This window comes from Tamandua tetradactyla, chromosome 3 (genome assembly GCF_023851605.1).
Source record: "Tamandua tetradactyla isolate mTamTet1 chromosome 3, mTamTet1.pri, whole genome shotgun sequence".
Taxonomy (NCBI): domain Eukaryota; kingdom Metazoa; phylum Chordata; class Mammalia; order Pilosa; family Myrmecophagidae; genus Tamandua; species Tamandua tetradactyla.
Window position 1 is genome coordinate 487,714 of NC_135329.1, and position 17,162 is coordinate 504,875.

Below are 17,162 nucleotides of genomic sequence, written 5' to 3' on the forward strand. Positions count from 1 at the left end.
AAGCATGTAATAACATGGATGGACCTAGAGAACATTATGCTGAGTGAGTCTAGCCAAAAACTAAAAGACAAATACTGTATGGTCCCAATGATGTGAATCGACACTCGAGAATAAACTTGGAATATGTCATTGGTAACAGAGTTCAGCAGGAGTTAGAAACAGGGTAAGATAATGGGTAATTGGAGCTGATGGGATACAGACTGTGCAACAGGACTAGATACAAAAACTCAAAAATGGACAGCACAATAATACCTAATTGTAAAGTAATTATGTTAAAACACTGAATGAAGCTGCATCTGAGCTATAGATTTTTGTTTTGTTTTGTTTTGTTTTGTTTTTTTACTATTATTAATTTTATTTTTTTCTCTATATTAACATTCTATATCTTTTTCTGTTGTGTTGCTAGTTCTTCTAAACCGATGCAAATGTACTAAGAAACGATGATCATGCATCTATGTGATGATGTTAAGAATTACTGATTGCATATGTAGAATGGTATGATTGCTAAATGTTTGGTTAATTTCTTTTTTCCCGTTAATTAATAAAAAAAGCTATTCTGCTGTTCTATCATGCTTCAAGATGATGGGGACATGGTAAGACCATGAATCCCATGAGCGTGGGCCCATGGCCAAAGTGGATTTGTTGTGATGTGGGTTCTTTGTCAGAAGCAATGCATTGTGGAATGCCGGATAGTGGATAAGGCATTCTCTAAGTCCGTGAAGGTAGTTTTCGCAGAAGCACTGTGTGCAGGGAATGCAAGTCTGTATCCAGTGTGTCTGCTCCAATAAGAACATAATGCTACCTCCTCCATGATGGAAGTGGTCCAGTGTAATCAGTTGCCACCAGGTAACTGGCCCACCCCTTAGGGAATGGTGCTGTACCAGGGACCGAGTGTTGGTCTCTGCTCCTGGCAGGGTCTGTAGCCAGGCTGGCCTTTGTGAGTGAAATTCCAGTTTCCTAGCCCGGACATAATCTCCACCTGCCATGGCCACTCTGTTTATGAGCTCATTGGCCAATGACAGGAGTGGTTGGGAAAGAGGCTGAGAGGTATTTATTGAATGGACCAGCCTATCCACTTGATTATTAAAATCCTCCTCTGCGGAGGTTACCTCTGGTGAGCATCCACCCGGGTGCTTGTCCAGGAAGGTGCTCACAGTTATCTACGCCAGACCTCCTTCTCTCCAAATTCCCAAATGGTCCCTTTCAAGTCCCAGACCATCTGCCATAGCTCATGAGTCAAAAGGTAAATAGACCTCTGACTCCTTCTCCTTCCAAACAAAATGAGCAACCAGGTGCACCGCTCAAAGTTATGTTCACTGGGAGGGCTGCCTTTCACCCCAGTCCTTCAGGGGTATCCCAGAAAGGACCTCATGTCTAAGGCTGTCCACTTTTGGGTGGTGCCAACAGCACATGTAGAACTTTCAGTAAACCAGCCCCAAGTTTTCTGTTCCTCAGTCAATTGATCTTAGGGTGCTCCCTGAGAGGCTATAGGTGCAGGCTGGGAGAAAGAAGGTAGCATGGCGGGAGTCAGGGCCACGGGCTTTTGGATGCTTCCTTGTGTAACTTACTTGTGAGTTCAGGGCCATGAATAAAAACACATTCCATCATACCTGATATGTAGCTTTTGATCAGGAAAATGTTTCTTCTTGATGCCTGTTGGTAAAGAAGACTAGAAACAATTTGCTTTCATCTAACAGGACCAGTAATACACCATTACAGTCCTACCTCAGGAGTATATCAACTCTCCAAACCCACGTCTCCTCTGCAGAGGCCATGATCAACTTTCCCTCCAACAAAACATCACACAGATATTCTCTCCTGATGACATTATGCTGATTGGTCCTAGAGAGCAAGAAATAATCACTCTAGATTTTGGTAAGACATCCCCCCCCCACCCCAAATTAGGGCTCTTCTACTTGAGTGAAATTTCTAGTTGTTTGGTGGTCTGAAGCATGCGAAGACATGCCTTATGAGGTGAAGATAAGCTGTTGTATCTGACCCCTCCTACAATTAAGAGAGGTGCAATTAACCTTTTTGTTTGGAAGCAACATATTCCTCATTTGGATGTGCTTCTCTTGCCCATTTATTGAGTGACCCAAAAAGCTGCTAGTTTTGGGTGGGGACCAGAACAAAGGAAGTTTCTGCAACAGATCCAGCCTGCTGTATGAGCTGCCGTGCCACTTGAGCAGTGGTGCTGGAAGTGGGGGCACTCTTTGGAGCCTTTGGAAGTGGGGGTGCTCTTTGGAGCCTTTGGAAGTGGGGGTGCTCTTTGGAGCCTTTGGAAGTGGGGGCACTCTTTGGAGCCTTTGGAAGTGGGGGTGCTCTTTGGAGCCTTTGGAAGTGGGGGTGTTCTTTGGAGCCTTTGGAAGTGGGGGTGCTCTTTGGAGCCTTTGGAAGTGGGGGTGCTCTTTGGAGCCTTTGGAAGTGGGGGTGTTCTTTGGAGCCTTTGGAAGTGGGGGTGCTCTTTGGAGCCCCTCTTGAAGAACCACAGTGCAGACTCTTGAGAACAACTCTGGCCATGCTCACCCATGGGCCTCAAAGCTATCGTGTGATTTGAGCTGCCCACGATGACCCACCAAACCAGCAGAATTCCACCAGAAACAGAAGTGGTATATATGAGATTGGGCCCAGGTAGTTGGCTTTTGATTTAGTTGAGAACATTTTTTTTGCTTTGCTTTTTTCTTTTAACTTTACTAATTTCTTACATATGCTTTTGGCTTTTTTCTGCTGTTTTCATTTCCATTCTGTATTTGAATATTTGTTTTATTTTTCTGGTAACTGGATTGATACTTCTAAGTATGTAAATTTCCTCCGAATACTTCCCATCCTGAGGTCTTTAACTGAATTCTATTTGTTAAGAGGCCTTAATGAAAGCATTTAACAAAGGATAAAGCTGATCATTTAAATGACAACATAAATACAACCTGTTAATTTTATGATTGCTCAATTCAGCAGTTCTTTCGAGTAATCTGCATTTTTACTTGTCCCAGGTGCTGACATTGGCATTTAAACGCCAGCCATAAGAACTTCAGGCCTCTGTGCTACCCTGGACACTATCTGGGCCCTGCTTAATTTACACCTTGATTTCAGATCCCGCCATAGGCTGACTTTGTCACGCGCCTCCTGAGACCTGGAGTCTCTGAGCCACACTAGTCCAGCAGCACGCGTGGAGCTCTTACCTGCTTCGGGCTTTTCCCCTGGCACCCTGTCCCTCTCCTGACAGGGCCGGCACCTCAATTTCTCTGGGCTGCTCCTGACTCCACTGCACTTGCACTTCTCTAGCCTTGGGTCTGGAGAACAGAAAACGTGGACGTTCAAGATACAAAAACACTGATGTTAAATTTATCACTACTTTGCTGAGGGACAGATGTCTAACCTGCAGGAGGCTGTTCTGCACACATGCTCACACTGCCCCACCTGGTACAGCTCACTGGTCTGGGCCCAGCTCATTAACCCCTCACCCGCTGGACCCAGACTATTAACCCCTCACCTGCTGGACCCAGACCATTAACCCCTCACCCGCTGGACCCAGATCATTAACCCCTCACCCACCGGACCTAGTTTATTAACCCTCCCCCACTTCCGGGCTGCATTTCATATAACAGATAGGAATGCAGTCCAGCCACATTTCAGGGTCTCTCATACCTCCCAGGTGTGTGCTATAAAAATATAATTTCCATTCTGCAACCAAATCTCTTACTTTTTATTTACTCTTCCTCCTCTCAAATGTTTAAAACTTGTTAAAAACTTGTTCCTTGATCAATAAATATCCTTTGAAAATATGCTTGAAATGACTAAAACATATTCCATTGAGTAACTGCACTGTCATTGAACAACTTTTGCATTGTTTAGCATTTTCTTGAAATTTTCATGAGGTGCATCTTTGTATGCATGTCCGATTAATTCCCTGGTATATGTTTCCCAAGGTAAAAATTCTAGGTAATAAAATATGAATATTTCAAAGCCCATTCCATATTACTAAATATTTTCCTCAGTGGGTTATACCAATTTACAGCAATGACAATTATATACATTGCATGCCTCATATTACACTTTTCCTATCATTGTCTTATTTTCTTTTTCCTATGAAATCAATAAACAGAGTACCCTATCATTTACACTTTCATTTTTTATAACTATCAATATGGAGGTTTTTGTGTTTATCATCAGCTTTCACGTCTTCATCTATGAATTTTCCTTTATATATATACACACATATGCACTCATATATGTACATAAATGTATATTTAGTTTTCATGTGTTTCTTATTAATTTATAACAGGGTTTTCACAGAGAAAGGATATTAACCAATTAATGTTTGTGTGTTTTACACATATTATGAATAGGCTGAAGTTTAAAATTTGATACAGTTAAATGTATCACTAAAGACTGTGATTTTTATTATTGTTTAAATCATCGTAAAGTGCATTTCTCTGAAAGAGCAATTAACTGTACATATATATGGCCTGAAATTTATTTTTGATGCATTATATTTGAAATTTTTTTGAAAATTTGTCCCAAAATGCCAATCTTTTAATGTTTTTTGAATCATTTACAGTCTTTCCATAGTTTTATGATTTTTTTAATAGTTTAATGAATCAAAATTGATACTGTAGAAAAAGTTCTAACATACATTCAGTTATATTCCAAACATGTAGCTACACAATGAATAATTGGATTTTTTAAATGGATTCTCACTGATGGATTTACTATTATTTTATTAAATTGAGGAAAACGTTTCCCAATACCTTTTTTTGCATTCTGAATTGGAAAAGTAAGAGCAATTAGTGGGACATGTTCTCTGCTCCCTAATTCACAAAACATACATCAAGAAATATGAATTTGAATAAATAATAATTGAATTCTCAGTTCTCCATTTCCGATTTAAGACCATTGAACTTAGGGGTTTTGAAAGCATCATGCCAAAAGTAAAATCATTATAGCCTTGATGGGTTTACAAATTTAGTTTCTCCTTGGCTTGAATCATGAAGATGATAAATTATTGGAGGTTTTTTCTCCCTCAGTAAAAGAGTCTGGCAGCAATGAACAAATCACATTTCTCATTTCTTCAGTCTTGCGTCACCTCCACCTGGAATCCTCCCTCAGGCTGTCTTCGGAGGGGCAGCATGTCTTTTCAGAAGGCCAGAACTCTAACGCAACCTCAAGTAGGTGATCACATTTCCACCAGCACCGCTTTCCCCACAGAACGGAAACAGTATCCTCCATTTGTGTGAACATCTGTAGTTGTTCTGAGGTACATAGTTTAAGTACAGTTTTCCAGACATGAAACATGAAGCACCTGCAATTAAAACAAATTGTCACATGGCCCCTAAAACATGGAGGTCAAGATCGACCTACTCCTTCTGGATTAAATGACTCACTTTCTCCCTAATCCAAGTTGCCACCCTAAGACTGATTGAAAGAATATATATATATATGGATGAAGTTGTCCAATGTGAACATCTGGATGACGCTGGGTTAAACACACTCTTTGCCTTCTGAATGACCAGTTCACAGTCTACAGAAAGTGACAGCCCTGAATCCAGTTGTATGCCACCATTGGTTTTGCAAGTTTACCTCGCTATCTTTTGACATAGTAAGGCATATGTATATGTATGTTTCTGAGCTTCAAAGTTATTACCAAAATGATCTGGAAAACTGAGCTCACATTATGTGATTTTAAAGGATGTTCCAGACTTCATAGGATGGCTAAGGCATGGTCTGACATTGATGTCTTGGGGATTTCTGGAGGCTGGGTAGAAATTTGACTGTTTATCATAGATGTCTTATTTTTCTATTTCCCGCCCCTGCCCTCACTGCCAGAGCCTTATGATATCTCAGTGTATAAAGTCATCAATTTTTTTGAGAATAAGCTTAGTTTATTCCCAAGTTTCATAGAACAAATTACATACCTCACACTCCCAAATGTGATGAAGCACCTGAATTCCAACTGGCATCACCTCTGATCTATGGAGAAGCAGAATGGGTACATGTCTGTCTGCCTTATGGGGCAGCACTTCTAACACACAAGCATGCATGTCTAACTGACATCGTGCCAAGGCACAGCCCAAGGGGAGAAACATGGCAGCCATAAAATAGTCTTGCTACCAGCACATATTTCAATGGCAGGAGAAGGAAGATGGTTGGGTTGGCAAAGTCAATGTGTAAAGGTCAAGTCTGCTCATATATGAAAATGAAGGTATTTCTGGGCCCTCAACCCTTCTCTCTATCTCAGGCTCTGACTTTGTAGTCTGACCTTGAGTCTAGATTATTCTGTCTGGTGGCTTGGGGGGTTGACATTAGCTGGACATGACTTTACATTCTGTGGCAGAAAGAACTCCCTCACCCTATAAGCCAAGGATATCGTCTCTAGAATAATCTAACAGTGTTCATCAAAATGATGCTTTTCTTCCAACATACTCCTACAAAAAAAAATTAGTAAGAGAGCACAGAGGTTGATTTGATCAATATCATAAGCTAGAGTGAGCACCTTTGTTTTCATTAATGTTAAGGAAGATAAATCACAGTAATTAGATGTGCTGTTCTAAATTGGATGGCATTATAAACTTGGGAGAAATGACCAAGAGAAGTTGGAAGGGGGTGGAGGTAATGAACAAAGCAAATGGGATTTATCTCAGAAGAAGAAACAACTTTCTGAAAGAAAGATTTTTGTTTATTTTGACAATACTTCACAGAAAAATAGGGAAGTAGAGGAACTGATAATGGTGAGACCCCAACATGGTTAGATAATCTACAAAATCAAGAAGCTACAATCTGACAGGAAAAAGCTGAAATGACCCCATCAAAATCCATAAACTCAAGCTTCACCCTTTGCTCTCTAAATTCTTTATACTTAGAAAATGAAGCAGCACATGTGTGAGCAAGCCAGGCAGCCACTAGTTACACTTCCTTTGCTCAGTTTCGGGTCTGCATGCCAGAAAACAAAATGTCTCTTTGCCCCTTGATGGTTTGTGTGGCTTCAGTCGGCACTCAAATTCTCTGAGCTGCAAGTGCCTTATCTGTTGTTCTAGTTTGCTAGCTGCTGGAATGCAACACACCAGACACGGATTGGCTTTCAATAAGAGGATTTATTTTGTTAACATATAGTTCTACAGAGGAAAGGCAGCTAACTTTCAACTGAGGTTCTTTCTTACATGGGAAAGCATAGGGTGATCTCTGCCTTCTCTCCAGGCCTCTGGGTTCCAACAACTTTCCCTGGGGTGATTCCTTTCTGTATCTCCAAAGGCCTGGGGTGAGCTGGGAGTGCTGAGATGAGGTATGCTGAGCTGCTTGGGCTGTGCTATGTTGCACTTTCTCATTTAAGCACCAGCCAATTAAATCAAACGTCATTCATTGCAGCAGACACGTCTCCTAGCCGACCGCAGATGAAATGAGCCACAGATGAGGTGCACGTACCATTGGCTCATGTCCACAGCAACAGAACTAGGTGCCTTCACCTGGCCAAGTTGACACCTGAATCTAACTACCACATCTGTACTATGAGGGTAGTAATTCTTTTTTCTTAAAAGGGTTGTTTGAGAATTAGAAAAACACTGGTAAAAAGCCTAGCACAGTGGCTGCTCGTTAGTAAGTCCTTGACGCATCACAACAATTTTTAAGGTTTTTATTTTAAAATGGTGAGGCAGGTATATAAACAAGAAAAGCACAAGGTCAGTACTAACACTGAAAAGTAATAGGAAGGAGAGGTGAGGCCGGGTCATAGGCAAAGAGGATAGGGGAACACGGTCAGACGACTTGTCTTCTAGAAACTCAGTCTGAAGAAAAATATGACTGGCAAGGGAATGACTGATGCCAGCAGCAGAGGCACACACAGGGTTACGAAGCTCCGGGGCGGGAAATTGCTGCATCTGCAGTGAGGAGTTGCTGAAGGTGTGTCTTCTAGTACAGGAGCGTCCTGAAGACACAGAGCTGCACCTGGGGAGCTGGGGAGCCAGCAGAGCATGGTGTGAATATGGGTAGCGTGAGATATTCGAAGCAGAGAGAGTGAGGAGAGAGAGTGGAAGGAAGGAAGAGTGCAAAGGGATCCAGCTGAGCAAACACGGTCCAGTCTGTGGCGACCTTTGGGCGGCCTGGGACAGGCCTGACCCTGGAGACCACGGTGAGCTGAGGATGTTGGGCTGGGGAGACAAGGAACGGGATAGCAGGAGACTGCAGAGCGCAGATGCAGTGAGTGTTTCTTCTGTTCAGGGAAATCTGGAAAGGAAGCGAAGCGCCACAGGAAATGTGCAGATGTCCCAAGAATGGTCCTGCTGCGTTCACCGAGCCCTGCTCTGAGGAGAAAGTGAGGGAGGTTCACTGTACGTTCAGACGCTGGGTTTTACTGAGGGGATGGATGGGTTCCACAGACCACGCCTGAAGGTGCTGCAGGTAAGAAACCTGCTGGGATAAAATGTGTCCTCCTGTCCACGGCTCAGGAGGGTTTGGATGGCATTTCCCAAAGGCTCGGAGAAGAGATGGAAGGCTGATCTGAAGACTCTTGAGAGGTAAAGAAACTGCGGAGAAGCGGCTCGGGGAAGGTAACCAGAGACGGTGAGAAGTCCTGCCTTCCCTACCCAAAGGGAGAGTGAAGTATGCTTCTTGGAAAAAATCTGGAAACAATCTGTGGGGGAAAGGAGAAACATATAGAGCACAGGCCGAGTTTGGGGGACAATCCTTCCAGGATGTGAGAAAAAACAAAACAAACATGGGCTTTGGTGACATGAATACCTGAGGCTGAATCCGGTTCAATTTTTTGCTAACTGTGTGAGTTAGGGATGAGTTACTTCAAGTCTCTCCACTGCAGGTCCCTCATGCATAGCGCGAGGATGTCATCCAATGCTGCAAGGCTCTGGGCAGAGCCAAGACACAGCAGGCCTGTCCCCGTGGCCGTGGTGACCTCCCTGCCAGGACCAGGCGTCCAGGAGGACGGACCGAGGCTGCGGCCGCAGCACTGTGCCCCAGCTCCCTGGGCCATCGTCCGGGCTTCTCTTTTTATCATTACTTCCTTCCTCTTCAGGAGGGCAGTTCGCAGGTGCTTTTAGTTTTCAGATAAGCTGTTAATTACATGGGGCGCGTTTTACTAGAGCTTTCAAGGAACAACGATTTGAAAATAGCTCACTATCTGCTTTATGAAACAATCTCGGCCACCGGTGGCTGGAGCCTTTGTCTGTGTCCCACCGGAAAGCTCAATTAGGTAGGATTTAATTTGATCCAGTCAAATGTACTGGGGATTCACAGAATCATTTAAAACCATTGGGAAAAAAGTCAGTTATTATTTTCTGTGTTCCAGACGGTATTACCAGTAAAAGAGAACTAATTTCTCCAACCCCACCTAAGCCCCACCAGATAATTAACCCAGAACATAAAAAATGCTTACCACCTAAGCTTTTATCTCATGTCCTCTAGAATGCAAGCTTGTGGCTCTATGAAGAATCATTAATTATTAAAATTAAACTACAGTCATGTGCTGACTTACCCACTGAAGATGCACTAGTTCTTGCCGCTTTTAAGGGGACTGAAAATGGTGCAATGCCAGGAGTTGGTGAGGGGCAAACGGCCCGCACGCCATCTCAGTTTCTCTGTGTCCAGAGCAGGACCCTGCGCCCTCCGTGCCTCAGCTTGTCCAGCTAGAGACTGGACGATGGCGTCTCTGATCCCACTCACGGTTCTTAAGAACATATTTTCAAATGTTACTGAAACAATGTGAAAGTCTGCTGGAATTGCTGGTATTGGAAATGGTGTGATTTCTGTTAAATTTTAAACTGACAGTTTATCAAAGACTTGTTTTCAGCACTGGGTTCACTAATGCCTGACTCCTAAAAATAACCAGCAATTTCAGTAAATTGTAAAGGGGGATGTTTGCAAGGCTTCCTGTCAGTAAGGACCATTTATGTGCTTGAAAGAAATGCCATTTAGAAATGACAAATATAACCCCCCATGTTCTCTCTCACTAACCCTGTTCAGCAGAGAGGAAATCACCTCGGAAACTCACCATAGCCACAGGATCTTCCCTCATGGGAAAGACCTTTGGTCTGAGAAGTGAAGTAGCTGAAGGGGGTCCACAATCTCAATGCAATTTTTAACCTTTTTTTTTTCAAATTACAATCAACGCTGTCTGTACGGTGGTCTCAAGCTGTATCTCCTGCCCAGGCGGCTCTTGTGCAATTGCCCTGCATTCACTCGGCAGCCACTGGACACTCCGCACTCCACATGTCCTCGGCCGGTGGACCAGCCTCCACCCCTGGCCCATCTGCTTCCATATCAGGGTGTCTGGCGTCAGGTGCACAGGCCAAACCTAACAAGTCAATTGAGCCAAGGAGATCTGCCATCCAGGCGTCTGTGTGCCACCGAAACATCAAACAACCCATTTTCCATACCTCTTGTGCACCTAGCTCTGTGCCTACTTCCAACTATACCGAAAGCACCATTACTCCATCATTTCCGTGTCCAGTAAGAAGAATTTAGAGAAAGAGTAGAGAAGAGAAATAAGGATGAAGCTAGCAATATTTTTGCTTGACCCTCAGAGTTCATGCCTGAAGTGTCCAGGGGCACTGAATTCAACCATCTTCCCTGGTGTGGAGAGAAGGGCAGTAGATGAGGCTCACACCCTGACACCACTTACAGCCTCAGGACCTTCAAAGTTCATTTAGTTTATCTGAAGTTGCTTTGTTAGTTCATATTTTAGAAAATGTAACGACTGTTCTTCACACAGCTGTAGTCAGGCTGTGTAAAGGGGAACTATTTGCATTTAAAGGGGAGTTATTTGCATTTAAAGAAGCAATGTGTACTATGAAGTTCTAGGTGGTATGAGCTCCAGTATCTTTCCTCCTGAAATTATACAATCATAACTGCATCCTTATTTTCTCCTACTACGAAGAAGCATAAGCTGCTCCTCCAGCCAAAGTCCAGTCTGTCTACTTGTTACACTACCTGTACCCATCACTTCCCACCCACTCAGGGATTCTGGTCCTTTTAGGTCTCTTCTGGTCCCCACATCATCAATCTCTCCTGTTTTACTTGGTCACTCCATCAACACATCAACACGTTGCAATACCTACCCCTGAAAACAAGTCTCTCTTGGCATGTCCCAAGAGAGTGTCCCTGAGAGAACCTCCAGGTACTGTGTCTCTTCTCCTCAGGTGTATTTATCACACACACTGTTTCCTCTTCTTTCTTCCCAGTCTTGCACCCGCTTGAGTAGGTCTCTGTCTCCTGCTGAGCTCAGTAGGAACTGCTCTTATCAGGCCACTAGTAGCCCTAGCACTGCCACCTGAGGCAGTCCAGTTCCTCGGACTTTCCCGGGACTGCACTCTCCTGGTTCTCGTCCTTCCCACTGGCACTTCTTCTGCTCAAGGACAGCCAGGTGTGTGAGACGTCCGCTCGTATTGCTTTTATGCTCAAATTCAAAGATGCAATTGCTACTTTTTGACATCTGATCTTTAATGTTTCATAAGCACCTCAAAGCTCATTTGTAGAAAACAGAAATTTTTTCATTCCCTCCTCTCAACCTCAGATTTCATTCTCCTCTGGTATTTTCTGTTTTAAGAAATGATACCGCTATCTTCCCAATAACTAAAATCAAAGCCCAGTGGTCACCATGACCCTTCTTTCACACTTCTCTCTTCTTCAACACTGTTATCCTCAAAACAAACAAACAAAGCACAAACTGTTCATGTCTGCAACCCCAGTTCCAGAACTCTGCTCAAAGTCACCATAGACACTAGGTCCAATTATCATCAAAATCCTTCAAACTTGTCTCCTTTCTGTTTCTTTATCTATAGACTATTATCCATACAGCAGCCAAAGTGATCATTTAAAAAGATTCACCACACCATTCTTTTTCCAGATTACCACTCATCAGTAGCTTTCCAGAATTGAGACTAATTCCACATCAGGAAGGCCTTGCGTGGTCTGGTGACCGTCAGAAGTTCCAACTTTGTCTTGTCCATCAACCCCCTCCCCCAACTCACTCTGGTACATGAGCAATGGGTTTCTCTTGGTCCCCTAAGGCATGGACACTTTTTTCCCACCAGGGTTTTGGCCAGGTGTCCATTGTCCCTGCACTGCTACGGATGGATGGTGCCTCAATAATCAATGTCTCATAGTTAATTTACTTACAGAACTTCTCTACTCCCTCAATCTAAAGTAGTTTTAGTATGTTCATTTGTTTTCCTACACCCCAGTAGATGGTAACTCCAAGGAGGTATAGACTTGGTCTTTTTTTGTCAACTTTGGTATCCACAAAACCAAGAATGGTGCATAATATACAAAAGACACTCAATAAATATTTTTTCAGATTAATTAATCAATTCTTCCTCATTTCTGATGCTATTTTTGCTGTGTATAGAATATTGGGTTGGCTTTTTTCTTCCCTCAACACTGTGAAGACATCACTCTCTGATGCAAAGTGTGCTGGTTTGAACCTATTATGTACCCCAGGAAAGCCATGTTCTTTATTCTAGTCCAGCCTTGTGGGGGCAGACCTGCTGTGGAAGTATTTCATGAACAGGGCTGGTCTGCAGGCAGCTGACGTCCTCCATGCCCGATGGACACCCAGGGAGAGCCTGAGAACTCCTCACGAGTGGGCTTGCCCACTGCTTGCTTTTTAACAATTCATCATACGTTTGCTGACCTTTTCTTCCCATGTGAATGAGGCCCTGTCTCCACACCCCTTCTTTACAAAGGTTTCATTGCTCAACTCACCTTGAATCTGAGTCCTTACGTGTACCTGTATCCCCTTAGACGTCAGGCTGACTGCTGGCTGCAAACTCACTTCTTTGTATTAAACATGCTAAGATTTTATTTTATATTACTGGCTTTCCCTTGTTGTTAGTGGGGAAGCAGTGTTTCCTAAGTGGAAACTGGAAACCCACAATTTTCTGGAGATGATGAAAACAACATATATTTGTGCATACAGTAACCAATCTGATGTAGAGATCAGAGGGAATCTTTAGTTACAACAAATAAAATCAGTTCAGATGTTTCCCAAAATCGTACTGTGCCCAAGGCAATTAAAGAATTCCAAGGAAAAGTCAGAACCCACTGCTGTTCTTCAAGAGCTTACAGTCTACTGGGAAGAGAGAGAAGGATAAGAAGTAAAGAACAAAAAGCCAATGTCATCCTCCTTCCGTTCTTCCCCTCTCTCTGTCCTGAACCCAGGAACAGGGTCCGCTCCTGTGTCCTGTCTGCAGAGTGGGGCCTAGCCTCGCCGAAACCCGCCAGCCGCCTCCAAGGGGCAGTGAGGCAGTCACGAGGGTAGACTAGCACCTGCCCACAGATGTCCTGCCCTAAGAAACCGCAATAATCATAACAGATGCCACGAAACCTTACAGAATAGATGGAGATAATTTGCAATTCAATCTGGCTCAAAAACAATGCTGAAAAAAAATGATACAGTTTAATTGTCCTTGGTCTTCTTTGTTAATTATTTCAATACTTTAGCAGCAATTAATTCCTACCATTCTTTGATCATGCCAAGGTAGGGAGGGGATTAAAAGTGGAGGAGAAAATCAGTGGGAACAAGGCACCTGAGACCACAGGAGCCCTGTGCAGCCCACACTCAACTCGATGTGGACATAAAGATTTTAAAATTCCCTACGAGACCCATCTGCGTCTTGGTTATATAATACGGCACAAGGACACATTTGGCTTTGGAAGCAGAGAACAGAGGAGAATAGAATCAGCCAGATGTTCAGATGTATTTCTGAGTTCCCACAGCAGTTTTACTTAATGCCACCCTATCATCGGCTGTAGTGCAATTTAAGATCGAGAAAACAGTCAGGCTGGCAAACACATTAGCTCAAGCCCTTCTCCATTGAGTCCATTAATATCTCTGGGCCCAGAGCCAGAAAGAGTTTCTGGTAGGGATTATGTTTTTTTTGCAGAAAGAAACTTGCAGATGTTCAAAATTGTTTTTAAGAAAACTTAACTGCAAAATGGAAATGATAATCCAAATGAAAAAAAGCTAAAGGTGCACTCAGGAATGATATATTTTAGACATATTTTTAAAAGTGGATTTTAAAAAATATTTTATCACAGTAAAATCAATATATCCACATGGTAAAAAAAAAAAGTCCATATAAAAGAGTAAAAGAAAATTAAAATGTTTCGCCCAATTCTGGAATTCTTGGTCCCACTTCGACTCCTCAGTGAATTCCCCTGAAAACTGCCCGTCTGTAGTAGTTTTGGTCACTACCATCCTGACTCCAAATACATGCTCACAGCTCTATTTCGTAGGCTTCAAATATCTCTGATCAAGATTAAAATAGTGATTTATTTTTCTTCCTCTATTTAATTTCCTTACTTATACTGTCATTTAATTCTTTGGGCTATGTTTCACAATTAGAAATGGTATATTAAGCCCATTTTTCTTAATATCATCTCGCTAGCTATTAGGCTGCGTCTAATACCTGAGTGCTGTAGGGGGTGAGGACAGCGGCGCTGTTGGTTGCTTCTCTTCACCTTCTCCAGCGTGCCTGACTTCCTGACTGCTGATGCTCTTGATGTAACTTTTACTTTCTTACATTTTATAGCATTTAAATGTTGTGGCACACTATGATTAAGCCATTCAAGCATTTCCTATAGGATGATACGATTTAAAACCAATTGATACAGTGAAACTATTATTGTTTCAGAATATTGTTTGAGAAGCGGAGCTGACGCCTAGAGAAGAAAGTGGTAGCCGGTCGCCGAAGAAGTGCCACTGCAGGACGAATACTTCAGACTGGCCTTGAGGGACAAGCCTTGCTGCGTGCTGACATGACTCACGCCACAGTTCTGCCAACTTCCTCGCTGTCAGGACCTTCTGCCCGAGGTGAGGGATAACATCTAAATCTACATATTTCACTCTGGTAATGCAGGTTACCCACAGGTCACGGCTTCTTAAGCCTGAGGACAGAAGCTCCTGTTTCACTACTTCCCCTCTGAGGCAGCCTTTTTACGTTTATTTCAGGAGCAACGGTTTGTTTTAGAATTTCCATCTGATGGCCTTGCCTTGAGGAGAGCAAGAAGGAGCACCAATTAGTGATGACAGAAATGGCAGCTACAGGCGGGTTCCCCTGCCTGAACAGGGAGCTGAGAAGGTGCAGAAATTCCTGCACAGCCCACGGAGAGGTGCAGGATGTCTGCCAACGGGACTAGAGACAGCAGAGACCACCTCCCACACACAGGGCAGGACCAGCAGCTCGTCTGGCATGTGACAGGGACCAGTTCAGACAAGTCAGATGAGCAGTAAGAGAAGCCAATGCCATGGATGGAACAGGTGGCCAACTCTGAGAGGCCCCTCCTGCTGCGTCCATGTCACTGGGCAGCACCCCAGGCATGAGGGATGCTGCTCAGTGGGGTGCTATTGTAAGAATTCACCTAGAGAAGTAAATTTTCTGAGTTCTTTTCCCTAAGAGATCATTGATTAATGAGTGCTGTACATAGAATTTTAGGTTAAAACAGTATGTCAGCATCAAAAGACCTAATAGCATAATCTATATCATCTGATATATCTGGCATATGATTGAAAATTACTCTCCATGCAAAGAGCTATTTGGTGAAAACCAGCTCTGGTGATTTGGTGTTGGAATTGGGGCTGGCAGGTTGGGTTGTCCTTAACCCCCAGGTGGAGCCATTCTACTGGTTCTTACTTCTATGGCATAGATATTTTTGGGTTTCAACAAAATGCTGAAACTAAAGAAATGGAAAAATATCTCCTTACAAAAAAATAAGTATATGAAGACTGGTATGGCTATATTAATATCAGACAAAGTAGACTTCAAATCCAAGTTTATTACTAGAGATAAAGAATAATATTCCTTATTCTAAAATAAACATAATTGCATATGAATGTAATAACAGAACAAAGAGTAAAAGAATCAAAAGTGATGAAAATGCCATCCATAGTCAAAAGTGGAGATTGTAATAGAGCTGAGTAATTAAGAAGAAACAAACAAATAGATTTAAGTAACACTATAATACAATTTGAACTAAATGACATTTATAATATAACATTACAATAGCACAATAAAACAGAATACACTTTCTTTTCAAATGCATAGTAATGTAGGACAAATGTTAGACCACAAAATATCAATGCAATCAAGTACTGGCTCAGATGGCTTCTCTGAAGCCACTGACAATCAGTTGAAAGATAATTAACACCACACTTCAAAAAACAGGAATAGAGGGAACACGTTCCAACTCTTTCTATGAGGCCAGTATTATCCTGATATGAAAATCAGAAAAGACATCATAAAAAAAGAAAACTACAACCGAACATCAATATCTTATGAATACAGATGCAAAAATCCTCACCAAAATACCAGTGGACTGAATCTAGCACAATATAAAAAGGATGATCCACCATGACCCTGTGGATTATCCCAGGAATGCAAGGTTGGTTCATTATCTGAAAACTAATTACAGAAAAACACCATATGAATAAAATAAAGGACACAATAAATATAATTATCTGAAAACATACAGAAAGAGCATTTGATAAAATTCAACACGTGTTCATGATAAAAACATTAAACTAGAAGTAAGAGGGAACTTCCTCCATTTGATAAATGACATCTATTAGAAACCTACAGCTGGAGATGCAAGGGTACTTCAGTGGTCGAATTCTTGCCAGCCATGTAGGAGATCTGTGTTCGTTTCCCAGATTGATCTGGGTTCACTTCTCCAAAACAAAACAAACCACAGAAATTCAACAAATGGTGCTGCAATAATGGGTACTCAGATGGAAAAAAAATGAAATGTGACTCCTGCTGTTCTAGTTTGCTAACTGCCAGGATGCAATACACCAGAAATGGGATGGCTTTTCACAAGGGGAATTTAATAAGTTGTTAGTTTACAGTTCTAAGGCTATGAAATTGTCCAAATTAAAAGTCTATAGAAAAGTCCAATCTAAGGTGTCCAAGGAAAGATACCTTGGTTCAAGAAGGCCAATGATATTCAACATTTCTCTCTCCACTGCAGGGGCACATGGCAAATATGGCAGCATCTGCTGGCTCTCTCTCCTGGCCTCTTGTTTCATGAAACTCTCCAGGAGGCATTTTCCTTCTTCATCTCCAAAAGTCACTGAATGGTGGACTCTGTGGTTCTCTCAGTCTCGTGGCTCTGCTCAGCTCTGCTGTGGCTTTCTCTTCATTCTCAAAAGGCCTTCTCTGCCAAAA